The sequence below is a fragment of the Macaca nemestrina genome, chromosome 7, assembly GCF_043159975.1.
Source record: "Macaca nemestrina isolate mMacNem1 chromosome 7, mMacNem.hap1, whole genome shotgun sequence".
Taxonomy (NCBI): Eukaryota; Metazoa; Chordata; class Mammalia; order Primates; family Cercopithecidae; genus Macaca; species Macaca nemestrina.
Genome location: NC_092131.1, coordinates 10,314,213 through 10,340,567, shown reverse-complemented (window position 1 = coordinate 10,340,567; position 26,355 = coordinate 10,314,213). Strand labels below are relative to the sequence as shown.

Sequence of the window (26,355 nt, the reverse complement as noted above, 5' to 3'; positions counted from 1 at the left end):
ATGCTGGAAGGGCTTTATCGATATGTGCTATACTGAGCATCATAAAGCAATCAGGTGCTAGTGACTGAAACCCTGGGATGGGCTCTATTTATAATTTATTGTTCACTTAATTTAAGTGTAATTATATATATAATATATATAATATATATATGCAATATTTAAAAAAATATATATATATTTTTTGACAGAGTTTTTCTCTTGTCACCCAGGCTGGAATTCAGTGGTGTGATCTCTCCTCACTGTAACCTCTGCCTCCTGGGTTCAAGCAGTTCTCATGCCTCAGCCTCCCTAGTAGCTGGGATTACAGGGACCTGCCACCATGCCCAGCTAATTTTTGTATTTTTAGTAGAGATGGGGTTTCACCATGTTGGCCAGGCTAGTCTTGAACTCCCGACCTCAGGCGATCCACCCACTTTGGCCTCTCAAAGTGCTGGGATTATAGGCATGAACCACCGTGCCCGGCCGATAAATTTCAAAGTCTAAATAAAATGCAGTGGGAGTCTGACATTCACTTTTAAGACCATTTCACTAAAAGTTACCATCTAAGGGGATCATCTCTGTTGTGGTTCAACCCAGATGGTCCAGATGTTTCTTTCTTTTTCATCAGTGATCTGCAGGTTCTCTTCACAGTAGCACTTTTGTTTTATTTTTAATACGCTGTACATTAGTCTATCATTGGATAAGCATTTTTTTCTTGCAGCAAGTTCCTTATTCCAAAGAGCAAAATGACCTCAATCTTTAATTCAGAATTTAAGCACTTTCCTCCTCAAATATCCGTAAAAAAGATTGCCTTCTTCAAATTCTCTGTTCAAATTCATCACGTTCACTTTTAGGTTACCATTATTTTATTTAATGTAGCTGAAACATTTCAATCTGATTCCATATTAATATTTCCCTTTTTCAGATGAGGAAAACAAAAGCTCAGAAACTATCTTGGAGTCAGAAAGTAAGAAGGAGCTTAGAAAGGCTTAACATTTTCCATGCTCCTGCTGGCTTCAGAGCTCATGCTCTCTGCCTTACCGTGGCAGGTGAAAGATAACCCCAAATTCTTAGGTACATCACCTGCCAAAAGACCCCTCCTATGGATTCTGTGACTACTTCAATGAGAAAAATAGGGCAGAAAAGATGCTGAGAACTTAAAATCTGACAGTGTCCACTTCCTGTCTTTGGAAACTTTCTGTTAAAGGCCTGAGCCACGTATGAAGTCTGAATCTTCCCACCATGCTAGAGAAGCCACATGTTATTGTTCTGGTCAACAATCCCAGCTTACCCAACCAGATAGTGTATCATGCATATGAATAAAGCATTCTTAGATTCTTCAGTCTAGCCCTTCACCAGCAGAACACCATTCTTGGCATCATGTGGGGCAGAAGGACCACCCAGCTGAGCCTTATCCAAATTCCTGACCACAAAATCATAAGGTATGATTGCTATTTTAAGCCAAAAGTTTTGAGATAGTTTGTTAAGCAGAAATAGCTATTGATTGATTATAATGAATAATTGATTATAATTACAAAATGCCAGTACCATGTTGGAATTGTCTGCTCCATGCTTTACTCTGTCTGAGTAGCTTTTGAACATCTCTGCAAAATCACAACCACAGCTCTTTACATTGTGTTGATCTATACCTAGACTCTCTATCCATATCCTGTTTTGCTGCCAACAATTCTTGAGTGGACTGGAAAGAATTCACTGTCTCTGACTCTTTGGTTGCAAGATTAACTTTCAGGCTTCTGGTTTTAGCAACATGGCAGACTGAACCAGTAAGCATCACCTTCCTCATACAAATACACAAAAATACTAGAGAAGTATAAATTTTAAAATGAACACATAAACTCAAAGAAAGGGAATGCTTAGGTACTTGAAATGAAAGTTCAGTTTGCCGATACTATATTGTCCTTCAGAGCTGTTGATTATAGGCCTTTAGGTCTGAAATTTCTCGCCTACATAAAGACAGGAAATGCCGCTTTGAATCTGTATATGGTGGGAACCAGAACTGAACCCCCAGCATGAGATATGCACCTTTAAAAGATCTGATAGACTAAGAGAAACAGTGAGAAAGCTTGTCTTGTAGCTTGGTTTCTGGGTAGGAAAAAAATGTCTCTCATGAGAAATCAAAGTTACAAGCTCATGTAGTGCAAGGTGGGAGAGTTCAAGCTTACATTGCCTTTGTGATGTGAGAATCGAAGTCAAAAACACTAGACACAGGTCTACGGTCCCTGTAGAAAGACATGCAAAATATATATATATTTTTAGGAACACATTCTCAAACTTGGGCCACATGGAATTCTCATAGGTTTAAAGACGGAGCAAAACCAAACCAAAGCTCTTTCAAAGACAAACTCAATACAAAATCATGAAATTGCACCAGGAAAGAAGACACTGAATAGGGAGTTAGACACAGCAAGCTGAAGAATGGACACCTCAAGAAGTAGAACTAACAGAATACTTGGAAAGGGATGGCAACATAAGTATTTTTATATATGTAGAAGGATTTAAGCAGAAGAGTTAGAAAAAATAGGACACAAAGAATTAAAAAGTAGAAGATGAATTTTCAGGTTGATCCAAGATAAAAAGTAGATCCCTGTATTAAAAAGTCCGTGGGTACCATTAGTACTTCTGAATACAATGATTGAAACCTTGTGATTGCTCCAGGCTGGAATTTTATTCTACAGTCCTGTAAAGTACAGATCATTGGATAAAGGGAGAAAATATTCCTTCCAAAGAGAGAATGACCTCTTTCATATAGCTGAATGGAACAACATGTTTAGCCAAGTTCATGTCCAAGGGAGGAGAACCTTCAGCTTGCACCAAGTCCTGGCCATTGGAGAAGCCATGAGACTAGACCTTGTGTAAAGCAGCTGACTCTGCCATGAGGGAAATGCCCTTTTGTTTACTGAGCTTCTCCTACCCATGCCTTGCTTTACTTCCCTGTAAAAGCCTGAGATACTGGGAATAATAGTCTCAGCCTCCAAGAAAGGGAGAACACATCAAGAGAGTTTGGATTTCTGGGGTAATCAAGCCCACTTGATTCATTAGCCTAAGTGCTCAAGTAAATTTCAAATCACAGTGTTATGTATCATTGTCCACGTCCTTCCTCCAAACACTCCCCACCTCCCACCCAAGGGCCCATGTAACTTGCTATCGAGAACCTTTGATTTCTTAGGTATTTGTGTGGTAGGGTTTTGTTGTCTCTCCTGAAGAAAATGGTGGCAATTTGTACACAGCTGTGAAATAAAGGAAATCATGACATATCTTCACAGCAGATTTCCTATTTGATTGTTCTAGCCTATTTTCAATATCCACAACCTGCTGCAACCTAGGAAAATCGACTTCCTCCACTGCCATCCCATTCCCCAACCCCAGAGCTAGAATCCAGGTGAAACAGTGAGGCAGGGAAGCCTTCAGGATGGAATATGGCAGGTGGGGGCCTGCCTCAGGCCACCATTCTCAACATTGGCTGCACACCAGCTTTCAACATCCCAAAGCCCGGGCCTCACTCAGACCAATGAAATGAGAATCCCTGAGGGCAGAAACGGGATTGGGATGCAAGATAAAATACACAGTTTGGGTCATACTTACACTAAAAAATTATTTGTTGTTTATCTGAAAATCAAATATAACTGGGCCAACCTGTATTTTTATTTGCTAAATCTGGCAACCCCAACCCAGTCAGTACTGCCTTTTAAAGCTCCCCCAGAGACAGCAACCTGCATGCAGTCAGTGATTTTCAAACTTTAGTGTGTTTAAGAATCACTCCAACTGATCATTAAGCACCAATTTCCGGGCCTACCTCTAGGGATTCTCATTCTGTTCTTCTAGGATGGAGCCCAGAATGATCAATTCTAACCAGTTCCTGGGTGATTCTTGGGTTGCTGGGGCTCCAACCACACTGCAGGTAGCAGGAGTGTGTTCCGGCAGATCTGAGGATTGAGCTCAAGTCTTCTAACTCCTCCATCCTTCCCACTATGCAGATTGCATGGATTTTTGTGTGGGTCCTTTTGCTGTAGCATGAATTTGTTTTTCTTCATTCTCCTCTTGGTTCTCTTCTCAGATCTCTTGCTTGAGGAGTTAGTTCCCTGGATCTAATTGTATGTTATTAGTAATAAGTTCAAGTCAGACGCTGAAGCTAAAAAACCCCCTCCCCACACCACCGCCATGATTGATTATATTTAGGATCTATTATTTGCTCTGGCTATGATAAGCTCTCTGGGGGAATAAAGGAAACCTAAGGCACTATCTTCACTCTTAAAGGAATTTGTTGCATCTGAGACAAGAAAATTACATTTAGAGAGAGAGAGAAAAAAAGGCAATGTGTATTCTTCTTTCACATTGGGAGTTATTTCCTGAAGAAATTAAAGAGTTTCAGCAAAAAGAGAGAAATTGGAGGCCAGATCAGAAGGAAGAGGACTGGAAAGAGGAGGGAAGAGAACAATTCTTCCAGAACTTTCTAAAACATTGCTTTTGTTTCCAGCAATTTTACCTTTGTTCAGCAACTTATCAACAGTGTGATCTTGGAAAAGTCACCTTAACTCCATAGCCTCAGTTTCCTCTTATGTGAAATAGTCATGCTGATACTAACTTTATAAGTTGGTGAAGGATTAGAGATATTGGTTCTAAAGTGGTGGTTGCAGTACCTGATGCTTGCAAGTTCCCAAACTCAGCTGCCCATGTGAGCTGGGTGGGCAATGTTGGTGAGCAGGTGCCATGATCAGGCTCCCTCCAACTCCTGGTGATTGCCACTATGTGAGAAAACAGCCCTGGGAGCCACATCTTCAAGTTTCCTGAGACAAAATGAAATGTACTTTTGTGGCATCTTCCAGTTTTTAGGTGTGTGCTCATTGGTTTCAGAAGTGTTCATTGTCTATGGCTGCTTCAGTGCTTTACAACAGCAGAGGTGAGTACTTGCAACAGAGACCATAAGGCTGCAGAGCCTAAAGTGTTTACTCTCTGGCCCTTGGTGGAAGAAATTTGCCAACTCCTAGACTAAAATTGCACAGCAGAACCTCAGGTGGAGGGAGTGGCCCCTCTGTTGATGGTTCCCTGCCTATTCCACTCACTATTCTGTGCCTTCTCATCTCCTCCCTCCACTCTGTGTCTTCTCCCTCCATGTCTTTCACTTAGTCATGGTTTCTGCTTCCTCACACCTTCTGTTTGCAGAAAACCTTCGGTGGGCAGTCTCAAAGGTCTCACTACACCATGGACTTTCAGCTTCAGCTCTCACCATCACCATCACCATCACCATCACCATCACCATCACCATCATCTTTTTTCAGTTTAGACTCCAGAGATGAAGACTGTGCCTTATCCAGTTCATCTATTCTTGTTAGGCCATGATATATGTCTCTGTTCAGCCTCTGGATTGGATTGACATCTTTGGCCACTTGGCTTCAGTTGATTGACATCTTTGGTATTGTCTTACTACCAAGACCTTTGTGACTGGAATTAATTATCTTTCTCAATCTTTTCATGATTCTATCTTGTACCATGGCTTTATCTTAATTAAACAACACTACCAAGATTTCTAAGTACTGTTGACCCTTGAACAACAAGAGTTTGAACTTTGATGGTTCACTTATATGTGGACTTTTTTCTACTTCTGCCACCCCTGAGGGAGCAAGACCAGTCCCTTCTTTTCTTCCTCCTCCTCATCTACTCAATATGTAGCTTCATTCTCAAGATGATGAGGATGAAGACCTTTATGATGAACCACTCCCAGTTAGTGAATAGTAAGCATATTTCCTCTTTCTTTGGATTTTCTTTTCTAACTCCTAACTCCCACATTGTTCGAGTCAACTGTAGATAGTATTACTCCTGTTAGGAATAACGCTCCAAATCCTAAGGACAAAGGATTCTTAGCAAAACAATTTTACTTCTGCACAGAGGGGTGCCTCCTTGGCCAGTCACCATGAGAGCACACCTGAACAAAGGGTCATAGGAGCCTTTATTCCTGATGCCAGTCCTGCCCCTGTACCCTTCCCCCTTTGGCTGTGGTCGGGTCATACAATCTAAACTAATCCTGGTGGGCTAAACATTTTATCTTTTTTTAGATAAGGTGGGCACGTAAAAGAAAGTGGAGAGGAAAGGGGAAGGAATATCTGTAAATGAGTTAGAAAGTTAGTCCTCTTTCCAAATAAGGAAAGAAATGTGAGCTGGTACTGATAGCACCTGGTACTGTGGTGTGCCTGGGCATCTAACAAAGGCAAAAAGGAAAAAAAGGAGAAAAAAGGGAAAAAAGGGAGGGTACTATGAATTAAAGAATAAAAGATTGATTGGGTTATTTGAAGAGAAATCTCATCATATCCCACACTCCTATCTCTAAGTAGTATCACTCTGATTTTGTAGGTGAAGAAATTGAGACCTTCTCCAGTTAAACGTCTAAGTCAGGATGAACTACTTTTCTAGCGAAGGTGAAGCCGGAGCTCTGGATGGCACTCCTGGATCTCCTAAATCTTGATTCTGTGCTCTTTTCTCCCCATTTGGCTCCACTGTTTTGGCAGAGTCCCTTAAGCTGGACCTGATTGGATGATGTGGAACTAGCCATACAGAGAGAACAGAGGGAGGGAAAACAAACCAGGTCAGAAAGTCCTCATATTAGTCCGTTCTTGCACTGCTATAAAGAACTATCTGAGAGTGGGTAATTTATGAAGAAAAGAGGTTTAATTGACTCACAGTTCCACAGGCTGTACAGGAAGCATAGCTGGGGAGGCCTCAGGAAACTTAACAATCATGGCAGAAGACAAAAACAAGTAAGCACGTCTTCACATAGTCAGCAAGAGAGAGAGACAGAGACCAAAGCAGGAGGTGCTACACACTTTCAAACAACCAGATCTCATGAGAACTCTTTCAGGAGAACAGCAAGGGGGAAGTTTGCCCCCATGATTCAATCACCTCCCACCAGGCCTTTCCTCTAACACTGGGAATTACAATTGAACATGAGATTTGAGTGAGGACACAGAGACAACCATATCAGTCCTCCTCAGTTGAAGGTACCTGTCAGGGGAGAAGGAGGTGTGTAGAGTGGGTTTGGCTAAGTTAGCCAGAAGCATGGCAGACTAGGCTGTCCTGCGACTGGAGGGTGGTTTCAGAATCCAGAGGACTGAGCCTGGGACAGCATTCCTGGACCCTCAGTCCATATCTGCTATCTACAGGCAGCTAGAGAAAACATAAGAGTCAGCATCAGTCACAGGTGACATTGGGGCAGGGCACTGAGCTCCCTGATCTCCACTGTGGCTGCACACAGCTTTTAAACTCCTTATTCTATCCAGCAGAGACAGTTTGCAGACAAAGGTTTCTGCATAGGCATCTATGCTGAGAAGAGATTTGCTGATGTAACAATTATTTGCACTATTTATATTCAAATGTTCTTTTAAAAAAACGCAGCCTCCAAATTTACGGATAGTAACTGTGCAAATCAGGAAACTTATCTCCTTTTTATAGTCTAAAATCAAATTACACTTTACATTTTTCTCACTTGCAGAATATTAGATTGTGATGTCTAAATGACTTCTGTTTATGAAAAAGGTGAATTCTAAGAACAAATTTTAAAACTGCATAAGCAGTTTAATGGGTGTTTTTAGAAAGTGAGAATGATCAGCCGGTAAGTATTTATTATATATTAAACTGGAAGTTATATTGTCACATCCGTTAGTGCTGAATTCTGAAAATCATCGTGGCCCAGGTTTGTGTTTATGAATTGATGGACCACAGAACTGTTAAATAAAATTCTAAAAAAAAAGTTGGTCAATGTCCCTGTTTTTTCACTAGTTTTCTGACCTGTAATCTGAGATCTGATTGAGTTCTCAACATCCTGCAAGTCACAGATTCTATCCCCATTTATGCACACGATTGTAGTTGTCACATGGTTTTCAGTGTTCTTAATGAGCTGTTAACAAGCTGTCAATTACCTATGCAAATTAGGGAGGCCGACATTGAGAGGTGGCTGTATCTGGAGTTAAAGAGTGCTACCTTGGAATGTTATGAAATCAATCATTCTTGCTTTAATAGCTGTCTTTACCCATGTGTCTCTTGTCATGTCTGGGTCTTTTTTCATTATAATACCTACCACATAAGAAAAGCCCTCTGGGAATTTTGAAGGTGCTTAGAAAGGAGCTTACCCAAATCTTTCATAACTTTCAACTTGGCTTAAAGATTGCCTAAAATGCAGGCTTACTTTTTCACCTGTCTTTCCAGGCACACTAAGACATTCTGTGGAGGAAGGAAAGCCATTGCTATTCTTGTGCTGATGGCCAGTGGCTTCTACTCACCTCTTAGCCCCAGATCTGGGGGACTATTTGGGGTCTTTTGCCCATGTCTTTATTCCCTCCACCACTTGATGAGCTCCTAGGTGCAGCTACGTTGATGATTAATAAGTCAAGTTAAGTGCTAGAGTTGACACAGGCAAGCTTATTCACTCAACAGTGGGCTCAGTCCCATGTTCTAGGCACCACAGTTGCAAGAATGAACCACGGCAAAATCACATTCATAGAGCTAAAGATGTATAATAAACAAAAGCCATAATAAGTGGGGAACTGAATCAGGGATATTAGAAAGTGATGCGTGATATGAGAAAGAGAGTAAGGAGGGTCAGGAGTGGTTGCAGAGAGGGCAGCTGTAATCTAAATGGAATGATCAGGTGAGGCTTCATTGAGGTGGGTACATTTCAGCAAAGACTTGAAAGAAGTGAGTTTGTTGGCCACAGAGATACCAGAGGGAGAACATCCGGGGCAGAACCAAATGTGAGTGCAAGAGAAGGTTCCAGAACAGTGAAGTGGCCAGTGTGAGGGAGGTTGAGGCAGCTATGGAAGGCAGGGTGCACTGAGGACAGGGCTGGAGCAGGAAAGGCAGGTCACATGGGCCCCCTGTGGATAAGCTCTTTGACTTCTCCTCTGAATAAAATGGGAAGTCGTTACTGTGTTTTTTTTTTCTTTTAAACTTGCTACCTGAAATAATGTTTAGATTTAGAGAAGAGTTACAAAGAGTGTACAGGTGTGCCCTGTACTCTTCACTCAGCTTTCTCTGCTGTTCACATCTGTCATAGCCATGCTCCACTGATCAAAACGAAGAACTCAACTTTTGTACAATACTACGCACTAAACTGCATACTTTATTTGGATTTTCCCAGTTTTCCATTAATGATCTTTTTTTTTTTTCTTTTCCTGTTTCAGGATCCAGATTTTCTGTTCAGTGTCTCCTCAGTGTCCTCTAAACTGTGATTCTTTCTTGGTCTCTTCTTGACCTTGACACTTTTGAAAAGCACCCAAGTATTGTGTAGAATGTGCCCCAGTTTGAGTTTGGCTGATGTTTTCTCATGGATACTCTGAGGGTGTAAATTTTGAGGAAGAACCCCACAGAGGTGATGTGATCTTGTTTTCCACTATGTCAGGGGATACCTGGGAGCCACATGACTCCTCACTGGTGATATAATCTTGGTTACTTGGTTAAGGTGGCGTTGGCCAGATTTCTCCACTGTAAAGTTCCTATTTTTAGTTTTCCATACTCTATTCTTTGGCATTAAGTTGCTAAATCCAGCCCACATCCAAGAAAGGAGGGGTTTCAAGAAATTTGTAGTCGTATGTTAAAACCACCACACTAATTAGAAAATTGGGGAGGAGAAACTTTGACATGATGAAAATATCCTATTTCTCCTTAAAGCTTTGCGCATTAACTTTAGCATTCATCCATGGACCTGGCCCACAGCATTTATTAATGTGATGTTCCAGTGATGCTTTTCTAGTTCCTTCAGAACTTCATTGCCAGGTTCACAGCAGGAGTGGCACACTTCATTTCTCTTTGAAAAGTGATTCCAGGGTTCACAGACTGAAATAGGAAGCCAGCGTGGAGGCCACTGTGATGACTCAGGTAAGGGATGGTGGTGTCTTGGGTCAGGTGGAGGCGGTGCTCTCAGATTATCCGTGGAACTGCTAAAAGCATGGAGATGCCATCATTAAGGAGGGGGAAGGCTGAGCTGACCCATTTGGTATGGAGTAAGCCAGGTGCCCAGCCGCATTAGGCATCCCAGTGGAGGTATTGAATAAGCAGCCTCATAACTGAGTAAGAAGTCGGGAGAGAGGTCCCTTTGGCCCTGAAACTTCTTCTTCAAGCTGAGTTTGAGCTTGCTCCATAGCGTATCCTCAGTAAATATCCTTATTTTAAAGGCTAAAAGATAAGCCCCAACGTGTTGTTCTAAGAATTACATAAATTAATTTATGCCAAGCTCTTAAACTCAATAAGACGTTACTTGTGTTAGTAGAATTAAAAGATCTCTTCCTCCCATAAATCTGCAATTCTACTTCTAAGAATAAAACCAAGGAAAAAATGAATGTAATAAGACAGATAAAAAGAATGTTCACAGCAGCATTGTTCATTACAGTAAAAAAAAAAAAAAAATTGGAAACAACCTAAATGTTCATTCTCAGGATGGAAGAATACACACTGATATGGTAGTTGCAAGAGAATATTATAGCACAGTGAAAACATACAAGCTAGAGCCACATGTTCTGCAGTGAATAGATCAAACAACATTGAGCAAACAAGTAAATTGCAGAATTTGTACGTTCTTCAATCTATTGCAATGTTATTTTGGTTGAAGGATATGAAGAAAACCTGGCCTCTTACATATGTATAGTTGGAAAAGTCAAAAGTTGTTTAATAGTCTTTTCAGATAATTTTGGATAATTATCTTTGATAGTACACCAACATTTGGCAAATAGTAGTTTCTTAAGGGTTAGTTGTAACAGAAGATCTGTAATACTGTCAATGAGTTTTTCATACTTCTCTATTAAAATCTATTATCTATGTTGAATTTCAATGAAATTGATGGCAGACTCATGTGTGATTCTGTAACCTCATACATTGGTCTTTTGGAAAATATTGGTTCACTGAGTTATGCAAATCTTCCAAATGTTGATATACGTAACTACAAAATATTTTAAAATCCACATTAGTGATTACCAGCAATCTCACCAGAAAATGTTTGTAAGTATTGGGTCTCCATCGGCTCACGGTGGTAGATAGACATTTTCTAAAATTCAAATATTTTAATTTGAAATCTGATATTGTCAGTTGTTTCCTTCGAAATGACAGGCTCGTTTTAGTCATTTTTGAGAAAATGTCTGCTAAACACTCTAGTTCAAATAGCCATTATTTTTCCGTCAGTTGTTCACTTAAGTAAAAATGTTGTGTGAAAACTGTGGCTAGTTCAGCTTGCAACTCAAGCAAGTAAGCAAGCAAGCAAGCACACACGTGTTTTCCTCACAACACCATCATACTTTGGGGTGCAACAAAAGTGTGCTACGTTTACTTCCCATTTTGTAGCACAGAATATCAAAAAGAAGTACCCATAAGGGTCTAGATGTCATAAAATTAATTTTTACTGCTCCATCAAGAGCATTGTTAAGTGAAAGTGGCCTTGGCTTTTTAAATTCAGGTGTGTGGCAGTGAGTAATGCAGGGACTACTAGAAGAGTCTGTGCCACGGCCTTGGTTCCTGCTAAAAAGATGGCACTGGGGGAAATTTTAGAGAGCTTTCAAACTCTTTTTATTCTCATGTTCCATATGGTCTAATTTTAACGTAAATAATATGCCTTCACACTGGATTGTAAAAGGCATGCGATTGTAGAAATTTTATTTTGTGCTATATTGTCTTCTGCAGTATCAAAGGGAAAGAAGTATTAACGTGCATCCCTCTATCTTGTTTTTTTTTTTTTTTTTTTTTTTTTTTTTTTTTTTTTTTTTTTTTTTTTTTTGAGATAGTCTTGTGCTGTCGCCCATGCTGGAGTGCAGTAGTACGATCTCGGATCACTGTAGCCACCACCCCCCGGGTTCAAGCAATTCTCCTGCCTCAGCCTCCTGAGTAGCTGGGACTACAGGTGCGTGCCACCATACCTGGCTAATTTTTTGTATTTTTAGTAGAGACGGGGTTTCTCCATGTTGGCCAGGATGGTCTCGATCTCCTGACCATGTGATCTGTCCACCTCGGCCTCTCAAAGTGCTGAGATCGGCCTCTCAAGGTGTGAGCCACTGTGCCCTGCTGCCCTATGCTGTTTTTGAAGCCAGGGTAACTGTACGATTTTGTTACCAGCAGTCATAACCTGAATGTGACCTGGTTACCTTGGAAATGCAGGAACTTATATGAATATACTATAAAATAAAATGTGGACTGATTCTCAGGGGAAAAAAAAAGCTGGTTTGTCAGTTCACCTTTTGCGCCATGGGCACAAATGCCAATTGAGTGAAAAGAGGCAAGCAATGTCTCACTATTTCTATGAGAATAGTTTTGATCTTGTAGACACCCTGGGAGCATCCTTGTCATAGACCACTCTTTGTAAACTGCCACTCTAACTCAACTCTAGACATTTTGGTTGGTTGGTTGGTTGGTTGGTTGACCTATTGTGCTCCTGTGCCCTTCTCAGGGCATTGCTCCAGCTCTTGGTTCCGCATGTGTAGGGAGCAGGCCATACAATTTTTCTCCTTCCCCCAAATCCTGGCCACAACTTGCTTAAGAAAGTGGAGAGAATTTGACTAGAAAGTACCTCATGCATCAGCAAGGTGATGGCCCATCAGACTCTCTTTTGGAGAGTTTGAGTAAGTCACAGAGTTGTACCTAGTCAGGCATTAGAGGCACTAAAAGTGTGGACCATACGGAATGGAAGCCATTTTTGTCAACCCAAATGTTGACAAGGATGCAAAGGAAGCCGGTATATTTTTGCAGGTAGAAGTTGGAAAATGAAGCAGTATGGGGAAGAGTCAGGAGGAGGGTCTGTAAAGTGTTATGGAGAAAAGACAGAGATAGGAACAGAGATAGAGATGAGAGAAATACACAGAAAGACAGACAGACAGACAGAGAGAGAGAGAGAGAGAGAGAAACTGACTTCCAATAAAGCCCCTTATGTTAATTTGATTACTTTTCTTCACAACATAGAACATGACAAAGGCTCCAGGGAAAATTCAAAGTGGAGAGAAGGAATTAAAAACTTAAAGTCTTTAATTATGAGAATGCACCAGGACTCTTAAAAACCTCGATTAGAAATTCACTTGAAATGAACATTTCAGGACTTTTAGATGGCACAGTAAGTATAGATCTATGTTTTTTTTCATTCATCTCCAGAAGATATTTTATGTTAAAAAATAGGTTTTGATAATCAGAATCAGAACTCAAGTGCCTGACCTTGGGCCACTGGTAACCCCAATTGCTCTGAAATGTGCAAGAACTCTGGAGACCAGGACTGGACACTCTGTTCAGCATAAGCCCTCTTTAGGTCTCTCTCTGAAACAACCCTCACCAGATTGCCTGTTATTCGCCCCCGTTGCATCTCCGTGGTCAGAATGCCATTTCTGGCTTTATTTTCTGTTTTCTGTTTGTACATAAGATAATCTTTTTTTAAATTTCCATCTGCAAACTCTAGGGGGTAAATTTTGAGCATGATGCGCAGAGGTTTAGCCATGGGACTCTCATTACCGTTAATGGGAATGACAGTACTCAGTTTCAGAGCCCGAGAACATTTACCCCTTGGATGATGGTGTTTTGTGGCTGGGTTTTTAATTGTATTTACAAATAAAGCTGACATACAAACAGCGGCGGTTCCCAGGAAGACAACATTGTAGAAAACGAGTGGGGAGTTGGACTGTCCTTGGATACCCAGCCTCACACAATTCAGAGTTAGAGAAGGGTGGTGTGGATCTCTGCACCTCATATTTTTATTATCGTTGTGGTAAAATACACATAACATAAAATTCACCATTTTGAAGTGCACACTTCAGTGACGTTAAGTACATTGCAGTTGTGCCACCATCACCACCATCCATCCCTGGAACTTTTTCATCATCCCAAACAGAACTTTATACCCATCCATTAAACACTAAATTCCAATTCTGCCTCTCCCCAGCTCAAGAAAACCACCATTCTGCTTTCTGTCTCTAAGAGTTTGACTCCCTGTAGGCCTCAGGTAAGTGGGATTATACAGTATTTGCCCTTTTGTGACTGACTTATTTCACTTAGAATAATGTCCTCAACATTCATCCATGTTGTAGCATGTACCAGAATTTCCTTTTCATTCAAGGCTGAGCAATATTTTATTGTGTATTGATCTACCACACTTTTAATCCATTCCTTTATTGAGGGACTCTTAGGTTGCTCCCACCGTTTGTCTATTGTGAATAATTCTGCTATGAACATAGGTGTGCTGATATCTGTTTGAGTCCCTGCTTTCAATTTTCACAGATGATATACCCAGAAGTGGAATTGCTGGATTATATGGTAATTCTATGCTTAATTTTCTGAGGGACTACCACATTGCACAGATTTTACGTTTTCACCAGCAATGCAAGAGAGTTCCAATTTCTCCACATTCTTGCCAACACCTGGTCATTTCCTGTTTTTTTTTTTTTTTTTCTTTTGTAATTTGTGTGTGCCTGTGTGAGGGTGTGTGTGTGTGTGTGTATGTGTGTGTTTTTGTAATAGCCATTCTAATGGGTGTGAAGGTTTTCTGCATCTTGATAAACACCATACAGATTATATATTCATTCATTTTTTTCCCTTTCTAGCGCCACTTTCCTCAAACTTAAAAACTCAGAAAATACTCCTTGAATCAAAGAATTGATTAGGTCTCCCCACTTGAAGTACCCAAATGCTCTCTGCATGTTTCCATTTCTACATATATCACATCATTTTTAATTTGTGGATTTGTGATTTACATGTTTGTCTTCCTCACTATCCTCTGTGTAGCTGTTAAAAGCAGCATCTGTCTGTCCCACATGGGATCTGGCACCTAGTAGGTACTCAGCACATATTTATTAAATGAATGTATTTAAACCAATTCTGTTCTATGTGACAAATGAATCTTTAAATATGAAGAACAGAAAGGCTCATTACCAGAATGACTATATCAAAATTCAGATCGTGCAGTAACAAAATAACACAACTGTAAACACAGAGATGGGAAAAAGTAAATTGACTAAATTGTTAGTGTCATTTTGATTTCAGAAAGTGCTGCTTCTTTACACGTAAGCAGTTACAAATGCAGCCTATAAAAGTTAATATTCATAACATGATTATCTTTCAATGAAAGTATTAGGGAAACACAAAATAATAATAATGGTAATGTACAGGGGGCGGGCTTCCATGGTAACCCCGACACATCAATTTCAACATTGAAGCAAGGAGCTGTGGCACTTTCAGACAGGAGGCTCCAACGCCCAGTTTCAGAGTGACCCTCAGTAAGTACATGGGAGATCATGATTACTTGGCATTTCTTGATTACTGATTATTTAGAAGGCACTTTGGAAATTGCAGATAGCTTGCTTGCCCAGGGGAATCACAATCCTAGTATGATCAACAAGGCAGACGTTGTGCAAGGAAGGTTAGACTGCAAATACTGAAAGGATCCCAGTTTTAAAGCTACTGTTTTCTGCATTTTTCTTCTTTCCTTCTTTTTTCTGCTTTTTAGCTTATGCTCTGGTTATTTGCACATTTTAAAGGAAGATATAGACAAGTTTGTTCATGTAGGGGGTGGAGAAGGGGACTCATATATTGGGCTAAAGGAATTGTATGAGATGAAAATAGGAGAGTTAAAGAAAGGTAAAATTTAAGACATTTAGCAGGGAAAAAGATGTTAGACATCACTCATTCCCTTCATTTCACAGATGAAAAGAGTAAGGATTTAAAAGAGAAGGGGTTTTGGCAGGACTGAGGATCACACCAATTGGTAGCAGCAGAAATGGGTGTATGGTCATCTTCTGCTGGTTCTTGCATCCAGGTTGGAAAATGATCTCAGGTATAAAACTCAGAGATATGTACTCATGAAAGAGCAGCAATCAGACAAATGAATGACAGCAGAGAAAGAGGCTCAAAATGGTTGGGCTTCCATGAACTCAGTCCTTTTGAGATGGGCCATGCGGAAACTCCAACTAGAGCTCTTGCCTCATTGGGTATGAGAGGACGATGCAAGAGGTCCATAGTACTTTTGGGGACCACAAAAATGTTTTTTAATTTCTTTGATAGTCAAAAGAAAAGTATAAATATAATAGTAACAAGTGTATTTGTCAAGGAAGGACAAAGGCAAAAATGTCTCTGGCCCCCGTAAGTCATGAAGCAGCCCTACCTCCAAAGTACATGATCAGAGCTCAAATTTCTCATTGATCATCACCTTCTCAGTTTGGGGAATAAATTCATGAGAGGAAGCTGGGCTCAATATCTGAGATTAGAAGAAGGACAATATTTCTATGATATTTAGGGCTTTCAGTAGTGACCAACAGAAGATCAATTTGCATTGGCCTAAGTAAAAGCGAGAAGTAGTGGCTCTCAAAACGTAATGCAAAGTTTTCCTATTTAAGGTACAGTGAGAACCAGGTATTGAGGTGATAACATTCAGAATGTGTCTCCCCTAACTTCCAGGTGCTACTTTTCTCAGCACTGGTGGTGTTCTCTGACAGACTTGGATTGAAGAGGTGTTAATCAGCAGCTCAGAGCTTATATCCTGCTAGGTTAGATTTCACAGGGGTTCCAGCACATGTCCCATCAACTGACACTTGCAGCATGCCTGGTACTGTACCAGGTCTTCACTTACATAATTTCATTAAACTTTCAACTCCAGTTTATTAGATAGGATCTAGTCTCATTCCCCTTTTAGAAGCAAATACACTGAGGCTTCCACAATACACTGAGGCTTCTGGAAATTAGTGACCCTTGGTGCTTTCTCCTATATAGTAATCATTATCTAGATGTTATTTCTCCTATTTGAGATGTCGCTTCTGGAGAGCTGAGGTTGGAGCAGCACGCTTGCTCCCTTATGTGAACTCACCCCACCTCCATTTCCAGAGAAGCCTTCATAGAACCTGCAGTCCAGAAGATGCTCATTAAACACTAGTTCATGAATTAAGAACTTGGCTCTTTGGGTCCCCAAATTACCTTAACTGAAAGGGCTGATGCATGGGTAGGCTTATGAATGCAGTGTGCAGATGAGAGTAAGAAAAGTTAGGAGCAGAGGATAATAAGATTTGAAAGAAGCTAAGGAAATTGAGTCACTGTACACTAGCAAACTTTAAACATAAAAGATATTATCTATTTCAACTACGCTGTCTCCTACCAGTTTTCAGAAGAGATTAGGATACAAAGAGGTGAAAAGACTTGCCTAAATTGTTAACACAAATATTAGCTCCGATGTATGAAGCGTCTGTTTTAGGCCAGGCACTTCACGCAGTATTTCCAGTCTTCACAATGATCTCACAGCGAGGGAATAATTTTTCTGACTTGACAAATGAAAAAATTGAAGGTCTGAGAGGTAAAGTTTCCAATACCACAATGCTACTAGTGAGGGACATGGGCAGGATTTGAATCCAGATTTGTCTCAAGCAAAAATTCATGTTTTTTTTTTTTCTTCCCCTTTTACCATACTGTGCTGTTGGCTGTGCAACCGGAACTAGAAGTAGTGCTTCTTAACTCAGAGTCCAGTGTGTGTAACAGCACCTGACTCTAAAGGCCCCTGGGGGAAGACCCCTGTCTATTAACTCCCTTTCTATAGCATCTCTACTAAACACCATGGGCCATTTGGGGCCTAATAAATTTCTTTTATTGGTGAAGGTTATCTTTGGCATAATAATAAGAAAAAAATCTTTATTATAGAGAAATAAATGGCAATTTTAAAACAATTTGAATGGAGAATAGGAAAGGAAAGGGAACATAGTCAATTCAACTGTGTTCATGATAAAAGGAAAGGCAACATGGAACCTCACACCATGCATAGCTCATCATTCCCTTCTTCTTGGACCAATCTGCTTGCCCCAGCATTCTCATTCATCTTTTAAAAAAATGGATATAAAAATATCTTAGATGTTCCTCAGCACAAAGCAATGGGGACCCAGGGCAGAAAGGGCAGAACGAGGATGTAGATACACATAGAATAATCCAGGTCAGCAGAATTTCTACTTTCCTATGACCCAGCTTAAAACATTGCCACATGCTTCTCTGGCTCATAATGCTATTTGCTTCTTTTTCTTCTTCTTCTTCATTTTTCTTTGAGACTATCACAAAACAGCAGCTATCTGATTATTTTTTATTGCACTTATCACCATTTGAAATATCTTCATCATTTATCTGCTTACTTCTTTGCTGTGTGTGTCCGTCTATAAACTGTATGTAAACTTGTACTTCCTAACTGCCTTGTTCGCAGGTATATCCCCAACTGCTAAAACATTGCTTGTCATATAGTAGGTATTGCAGGAAAAAATGGAACACTGTTGAAAGAATAAATGGAATTAAAGCCAGTCAATGGGGTGTCATGGTCTAGTATGCTTAGATAACTCCCTGGTCTTTTCTGGCTCCTATTGTCAAATGGCTTTGATTCTTCTATGCCTACCAGGAACTGAGCCCTGACGGGGAATTAAGAGTTCTCCAGGGGACAAAGTGGGGGAACATCCCAGGCCAGGGGGCCATGAAAGAAGGAGATCCTGACCTTGCATCTCATTGCTGCTATGGCATCAAAAGACTCCTTGTAAAGTTTGAAACTTGGTGCCAAGTGATTAGATGGAGCTTTTTTAGTGTGTGACGACTGCAAGTTGATTTGTAGATGATTGAAAGTGGATACCTGCTCATCTGGTGGGATTCCAATCAGAGCTGAACACCTCTTTAAGTCAATAGGAATTGCCATTACAATCAATGGTTTTCCCTGAGTGTAAATCTCCCAGTCAAATCACTAGGAAGTGATCAATGAAACTGCTTTTTGATGTCAGTAGGAAATTGGTATATAAGGTAAGTCGATGGGGAAAGTCTCCAACTTTCCTCAGGAAACTTTTGATTCTTCAGCAATTTACAAATCAAAAATGATATGCACAGATCTCCTCCCCACCCCAACATTAACAACTTGCTCTTCAGGAATCCTCACCCAGTCTCTCACCAATCTGTGAGGCTTCTTGGTTTCAAATGTCAGCCTCTTAGTCTTTGGCAGACAGTATGGAAGTAATGTTATGGTGTGTATGACATACACTGGGTAGTTTTTCTTTAATGTACTTGGAATCACTGAGAAAGAGAGAGAGAAAGAGAGAGGGAGGGAGAAGAAAAGAAACACCCTAAACAACTTCCCATCCCTTATTATTTCATCAGTTGCTGCATATAATCAATGAAGTTCCCTGACAGACATCGAGGTGCTATGGCCACTCTTGGGGTCTATAATCAGTACAAGAGTTTCCTGATAAGTTTGATATTCAACTTACCCAGATGACTCTCCTTGGGCTAATTAAGACTGGGTGAGCTTGAGGAAGTGAAGAGGTCGGTTGGTTATAGTAAAAGCCACACTGCTAAGCTGCCTAATCATGGTGAGGCTTGATGGTGATGCCTTGGCATAGAAAGAGGTCAGCAACTCATGGTTCCACATGGTGGCCTGGAGGCTAGAGAATGTAGGTTTTATTCTACCTGTGCATGTCCTCAATTGCTAGGTAACGATGGCCACAACCTGTGTCTCTTACTCTGGTTTCTCAGAATCCACCAGAACACAATGTAGTCAGAGTCCTCTCTCTTCTGCTTACCACCTGAATGACCTTAAGAATTAATGATTTAATAATAACCATAAGCACAATGACAGCAACCACAATACTAGCAGCTCATACCTTTCAAGCCTTTAACCACGTGCCTAATATTGTCTAAGTGTTTTCCATGCAGGAACTTATTACGTCCTCATAGCATCTCTCTTAGTTACTATTAGTATTGCCATTTTACATATGAAGAAACAGAGGCACTTAAAGTTCAAGTCACTAGCCAAGTGTCAAACAGTCAGTAGGAGAGGAGACCAGGGGTTGAATCCAGGAATTCTGATTCTAGAGCCCAAGTTCTTTACCAGCAAGTCAATCTCCTCCCCTGGACTCCAATTCATTATTTCTTCAGGGCTGTGTGTGAGGCTTAGGTAAGTGTAAATATGGAACCCTTCTCTGTAAGCTATACAAATAGAAATTAGTATGGTCATGCCTTTGGTAACCAGAGTGTCAGTCTGAGAGCATGATCCCTGACTTAACTTCTGTCCTAATACTGGAAACATAATTTAAAAGCACACACCTCTGAGGGACCGACCAGTGGCATTATTCAGATGCATTAAGGAGAATATTGTCATTATAACCTTTCAGCAAACTGTCCCTTGGCTGGGATGATTATCCCCCTGCTCAGAACATTCACACATGGCAGTGACAGCCAGTCTGGCATGAACAGATTCAATACTGCATTGATATGAATTTTGTCTTCTTAACCTCTGACTGTATTTTCCTCCATTGCCTTACATGTTCCTGGTGATTACTCTGCCATTCTTGCCATTCTGACTTTTCTTAAAATTTGACTTTCCTCCCTAAAGGATGATGTCTTCTTCCTCATTGTGTCCCCAACACTCAGCACAGCATCTAGAACACAGCAGGATCATCATCTTTTATCTGGTTTAAACTTTCTTTAACATTGATATTTTGGCATTTGGAAGTTTATTAAACCCATGTTCTAAATTCTGAGGTTTTAATTATGCACATTCCTGCTTGGTCCTCAGCCAGTTAGGTACTCTTTATTACAACTTTGTACATGGCCTGAGCTGGACTCCATGACATGATTAATATGTTGTTGTCTCTATTAGTCAGGATGAAGTAGGTTATGCTGTTGTAACAAACACCCCTAAATCTCATTCACTCATAAAGCCAAAGGTCGACTTTATGTTGTTATTAGGTGGGTTGGCTTCATATCTTCTCACTGTGGGATCTGGGTTGAGGAAGTAACCACCATTGTCTCAATTTCTTGTCTTCACAGGGAGGAGTTCTGGGGGACCTGACCCTAGCAATTGAAAGAAACATGCATGACTTCCACTCATCCTAAAAGTTAGAACTGATCACTCAGGCCCAGTCTAAGCCAAATAAGTGAGGAAGTGCAATCCTGCAACATGCTGGGAAAGTGGAGAGCTGGCAATATGTGGTAAGCAGCTCTAATGACTACCACATGGTCCTCAAAAAGCCCAGTCTAGTCTAAATGACAAGAAAGGAACCCATTAAATAAACTGGAATACAAGAGAAAAAGTGATGAGTAGTTTAAAGGTAAAAAATCATGCATGCAAGGTGAATGGGAAAATGAGAAATAACTTTTTTGCACATCTGTTAGGTTCGAATACCTTTATGTATGGGTTCTGATTGACCTCTCAGCAGTCTCATAAGACAGATGCTATTGGCTCCATTTTTCATGTAGTAGAAAACTGTAGTGAGTCAAGGATTTATTGAAGGCTAGTGGGGGCACAGCCTCTCCTCCCCATATTTCTCATGTAAGTAACTTGATGCCTTCTTCTTCATTGTGTCTTATCCTCTCTTGTGCTTATCTTGTCTCAGACAGCCCAAGCACAGTGTGTGACATAAAATAGGCTCAGTAGATGATGACCGGAGGAAGGAGCCTATGAAAGGTTGCTTCCAGATTAAAGAAAGAGGTTGGATCCTCCAAATGTATTCAAGTACGGTCAATAAGTGGTAGCTGGTGAAGACAGTCTTCACCACCAACTATGACCAGAAGCTCTCCAGAATGTTGTCTTTGATCTCCTTCTTTCTCTCCCCCTTAGGGACCAATTCTCATGTTGGCTTAGAGAAGGATGCATGGTTTTTTGCGTATCTGAGACAAACATAGCCCACAGCCCTCTTTAAAAAAAACGTTCTTTTCCTTCTCCCCCTATTTCTTCTCTATTTTTTATTTTTACTTTTTTTTGTCATTTTCTGGAGTTTTGGAAATTAGGCCATGAATATATGGCCTAATTGGTATGTGTCTCTGCTTGCAAAATCAAAAAAGGTACCAGAAAAGAATTTTTTGTTGTAAATATGAGATGTTGTTTTCACTTGTTGAAAAGAAGAAGTACTTTTGTATTTTACTGAGTAGCACAACACTATGAATCACACAATTAACATTGAAGATAAATATTGTAGATATAATTAAAGTAAGTATAAAATGCTTTTCATCTAGTAGCAGGTCAACTCCTTTTTTTGAGGAAGATATAAATGCTTAATTACTTAAGCAAACAATAAATTGAAGTGCAGACTCTACTTGCATTCAATGATTATTTCAGAAATATTTTTGAGCACCCAGTCCTAATCACTATTTTAATTATAATAGCATCTCTTCATGGAGGACTTATTGCACTCAGCATTGTCACAAAGCATTAAGCGTTATCTCATTTGCTTTTTACCCCAACTGTATGAAACAGGCAACCAGGCCATCATATTGCCCCTGTTACCTTGAGGAGTTAACTAGGTTTAAAGATGAGACATGACTTGTCTAAGGTCGTATGGTTGGAACTCAGTACTGTCTGGCTTTCAAGATCAACCTCAGCCATTTTACTTCAGTATACCAATTCATAGTGTGTGCCAGCTACATGGAGGCACAGACTAAGCAACATATTGATCAACTTCCTAATTATATAGTGGGTGAACTGGGGTCAAGAGAAGAGGCAACTCACTCTAATTATCCTATCACTTGGTAGCAGTACAGGAACTCATGTCTGAAGGCCCTGAATCTTAGAAAGTGAAGTTCTTTGGGCCCAGGCTCTGGATTTAGACAGACTGGATTAGAACCCACATTCACTATGGCAGAACTGAGTAACCTCAGACACATGTGAAGCTCAGTTTCCTCATCTATAAAGTTGGTGATCATTTTTCATGTGTGTGCACATGCATGCTTCATGCTTGTGTGAGGGTTAAATGAGTTGCTGTATGCAAAGCCTGCCTCATCAGAGATGTTTAATCATCTATTTTATAATAATAATTATTATTAATTCACTGCACTTTCTACTGCAATAATTTTTTAATACTGCAATGAGTTGCTTTTGAAAACTTTTTGTTTTAAGGTAATCACAGTTGAGAAGCAGGAGCCTAGCCTGGCCATGGCCAGTATGGGAAGGAGAAATGGCCACAGTCAATGCAATTTGCATTCTGTGGTCTGTATGTCTAGGTCAAGAGAGCTCAAGATGCAAGAAAGACATTGGTCTCTGTCATGCATTTTGTGAAAGTGAGTTTTTTGTTAGGACATAAGACCATAAGCTGGAAGCCCTGTCCTGTTGAACTTGCCAACGTGATTAAAATGTATGCTGTCCTAATTATACCGGGAAGAGAGTGCAGGCCCCCAGACTCTATTTAGGAAGAAAAATCCATCACTGCTTGCCTCTTTTCCTGGTTCCCAAGGATGCCCACAATGACCCTCAAGCCACAGGACCCAAAGAAGAGAGCACAGTGTGCCAGCGAACATGTGGGGGCAGGGACAACCCCTGGCACCAGTTCCGCCAGGGCTAGCAGGGACCTTGGGCACGTTATACCCTCTCTCCTAGTTTCTGAGATCCAATGAGGCACAGAGGGGAAGAAATAACTAGGTTTTTGGTTCTGCTGTTTGTTGCAGGTTTAGTTACTTGGCTTCTGTGAGGCTCAATTACCTTGTCTGCAAAGGGAGATAATAATTTCTAACTCAAAGGCGGCCTGACAAGGGCAAGTGCCAAAGCATATATAGAGCTCTGGCATGATGCCTGATAATCAATGCTCAATTAATAGTAATAATGATGATCACACCAAAGGGTGTTTTATTTTTATTTACATGACCATTAACTTCTTGAGGACAGAGGCTTTATTTTCCTTATCTATCTACTTCAGTGCCCAAGACAGTCTCTAATAATAACAGGGTCGACGATAGCACCAACGTTTATTAGGCATTTACCATAAACTAGATACTGTTCTAGGGGCTTTAAATACACAAACTTATCAAATCCTCACATTATTCTTACGATACGGTTGCTGTCACTCTTCCCATGTTCGGATGCGAAAACGGGGGTGGAGAGAAGTTAAGTAACTGGCCCAGGGTCACACAGCCGTTTGAGAGGGTAGCAGGTGCTCAGGAAACGTGGAATGAATGAATGAATGGCTTGCCATGACGTCTATCTGTTGATCCCAACCACAGCCCCTTTTGTGTTCCTGTTGTTGTTTTCAGGTCCTGGGCAGTTTGGTATTTGCCAGCGGCAATGGGTACAGTGACGAAGGAGGCTACTAGTGCTTCAGTAAGTCCTGCCTGTCATCCATATGCATCTGTAGTGAAAATGATGGAAGATTAATAGGAAATAATGGAATAGTGAGTACAGCACTTACGCCGCTTTCCACGAGCAAAAACCTCACGTTTAGCAAGGTGCAATTAGCTCTCCAAGACAAGATGCATAGGCAGGAAACGAAACAGGCTTGCGGTGATTTTATTTTTATACCTGAGTCTGCCCTTGGTCCTTCGGCCTAGTTAGCACTTCTGAACCTCCAGCTGACTCTGCACTGCCTGCTAGCTTTAATACACCTCCACTCTGGCTTGCTACACAGCCCTAATGTCGAACACACGAGGCAGACAGCTGCCCGGAGGCATTCTCCGTAGAAACTCTCATATCACAACAGAGCTCAGCTTTCCACTACCACGCCAGGCCTCTGCCTTCCATCAGTGAGCAACGTAGCAGGTTGCAGACGCCAGGCAGTGTCAGAGAAATGTCCTAATAGACACATCGGGGGAAAGTGGGGTGGCTCCCGTTGCATGCCAGAAGCCTTTCCATCATACCTTCTCCTCCACATAAGCAGATTAAACCTCATTAACTGTTCTTAAAAGGTCTACATGCATCCATACCATAAGAACCTGAAACGATCGCCTTAAAGGAAATTACCATTGTTTTCTTAACAGCCACCACAAACGCCAAGGTATTTGCACAAAGAACTGTTTTGACTTTTCCCTTTCCAGAAGATGGACTATATCTGTTTCCCTAAATGCAATAATTATTTTATTGCCCTGGCTTCTATCTGGGCACACATTCCATTTTCAAATGTAAATAATCATTTCCACCTTTAATAAATTAGATGGAACCTGTCTTGCTGGGAGAATGAACATTTCAATATCTTCAGACACACAATGACATCGTATCAATATTTAAAATCATTTTATGCATGTATTCCAAGTTGTCCAACTTCATTAAGGCCATTCATCAAGCCCTAGCTAGAATGTATTCCCATTGGACTTGTAGGCCTGGGGGCGTACCAAACAGAAATTTAAACTAACTCGCCTTTTTAATTCACATTATTCTCAAATATTCTCTTTTTTAACCCCCTGCCATGACTAAGGCATTTAGACTGGGCCATGATTCGGTACATGTCAACATTTAACTGACACAATCCCCATTAGTATGTCAGAATGTGTGTGCCCTGGTAAAATACAGTATCCATCCCTCCGTACTCGTTGATAAATTACCCGCTAGTTCTTTTCAGCACTCGGCAATAATTTGAGTTTATTGCTTGGTGTTTCCGTTAAATATTTACAAACATTTTAAACTATGTATAAATGAAACTTTCAATGTTTTGCCAGTCTCATCCTTTCCCCTGACTCAAAAAAAAAACCCTCTTGATCTATTTTTTATATTCCTGAAAATGCCCCACTTGAGCATTGATGCTGGGAATCAAATATTCTTGCAAATAAGATCAGCCCCTCTCCCTGCCATCTGTGTCGACCAGGGTGGATTTGTTTCCCAAGATATGCATTTTCTAGTTGACGCTGAAGTCCCACGCTGCAATGCCGATAAGCAATTAAGTCCATGCTGAGGAACTTGCAATAAAACCTTCTCAAACAGGGCACCGACCCAGAGAAGGTTGGAGAAGCCTGCCTCCACGATGCCACCTTTTGCCAGGCAAAGGCCACAGAATGCAAGCTCATATTTCAGGGGCAACCAGGCATCCGTGAGTGAGTGAAGTGGCCCTTTAGGAAAGGGAGGGGGAGGTGGCATTGTTGTAGTCTACTAAGGCTGTGTGTGCGCATCTCTAGTGATTCTTCTATGTGCAAATTTCTTTTTCTTATAAGGATTCCTATTGGATTAGGGCCCACCCTGCTAACTTCATTTTAGCCGTTTAAAAACCCTATTTCCAAATATGGTCACTGTCTGAGGTACCGGAGTTAGGGCTTCAACTCTTCAACTCTTCATTTTCTCTTCAACTCTTCATTTTGAAGAAATGAAATTCAGCCCATAACAGTGCAGGGCTGTTGAAACAATAGGATAGTGGAGGGAATTCCGAGAAGGCAAGGAGCAGCATGAAGGATAAGAGGAAAAACGATGATCACAGAGGCAGAAAAAGACCAGCAGCTGGGAAAAGTCCAGAGGAATTCAGACCTCTTTGTGCAGGGAAGAAGGCTGGAAACACAAGTTTCCAGTATCCATCGTAGCTCTGACACTTGCTTACTGTCAACATCCACTTCCTTTAATGCTTGTCACTGTGTTTAAAATAATATCTCAACTCCCAAATCCCCTGTGCGATTGGTCTCCTGCCACGTCTTCCCAGGAGCACCCCTCTCCTTCTCAGAAAGCATGTGGCCCTC

At 40.8% G+C, this 26,355-nt stretch overlaps 1 long non-coding RNA gene across 2 annotated transcripts; it reads left to right on the top strand.

Annotated features, from left to right (window-relative positions):
• The first annotated feature begins 222 nt into the window (after positions 1–222).
• On the top strand, positions 223–24,922 carry LOC105467444 (uncharacterized). 2 transcript variants are annotated; one of them, XR_011625566.1, is made up of 7 exons: positions 223–9,861; positions 11,754–11,869; positions 12,922–13,069; positions 13,886–13,945; positions 14,221–14,256; positions 20,767–20,928; positions 23,959–24,922. It is a non-coding gene; the product is annotated as an uncharacterized lncRNA (long non-coding RNA). The 2 variants fall into 2 exon arrangements; XR_011625565.1 differs by lacking the exon at positions 14,221–14,256.
• Positions 24,923–26,355: the final 1,433 nt, after the last annotated feature.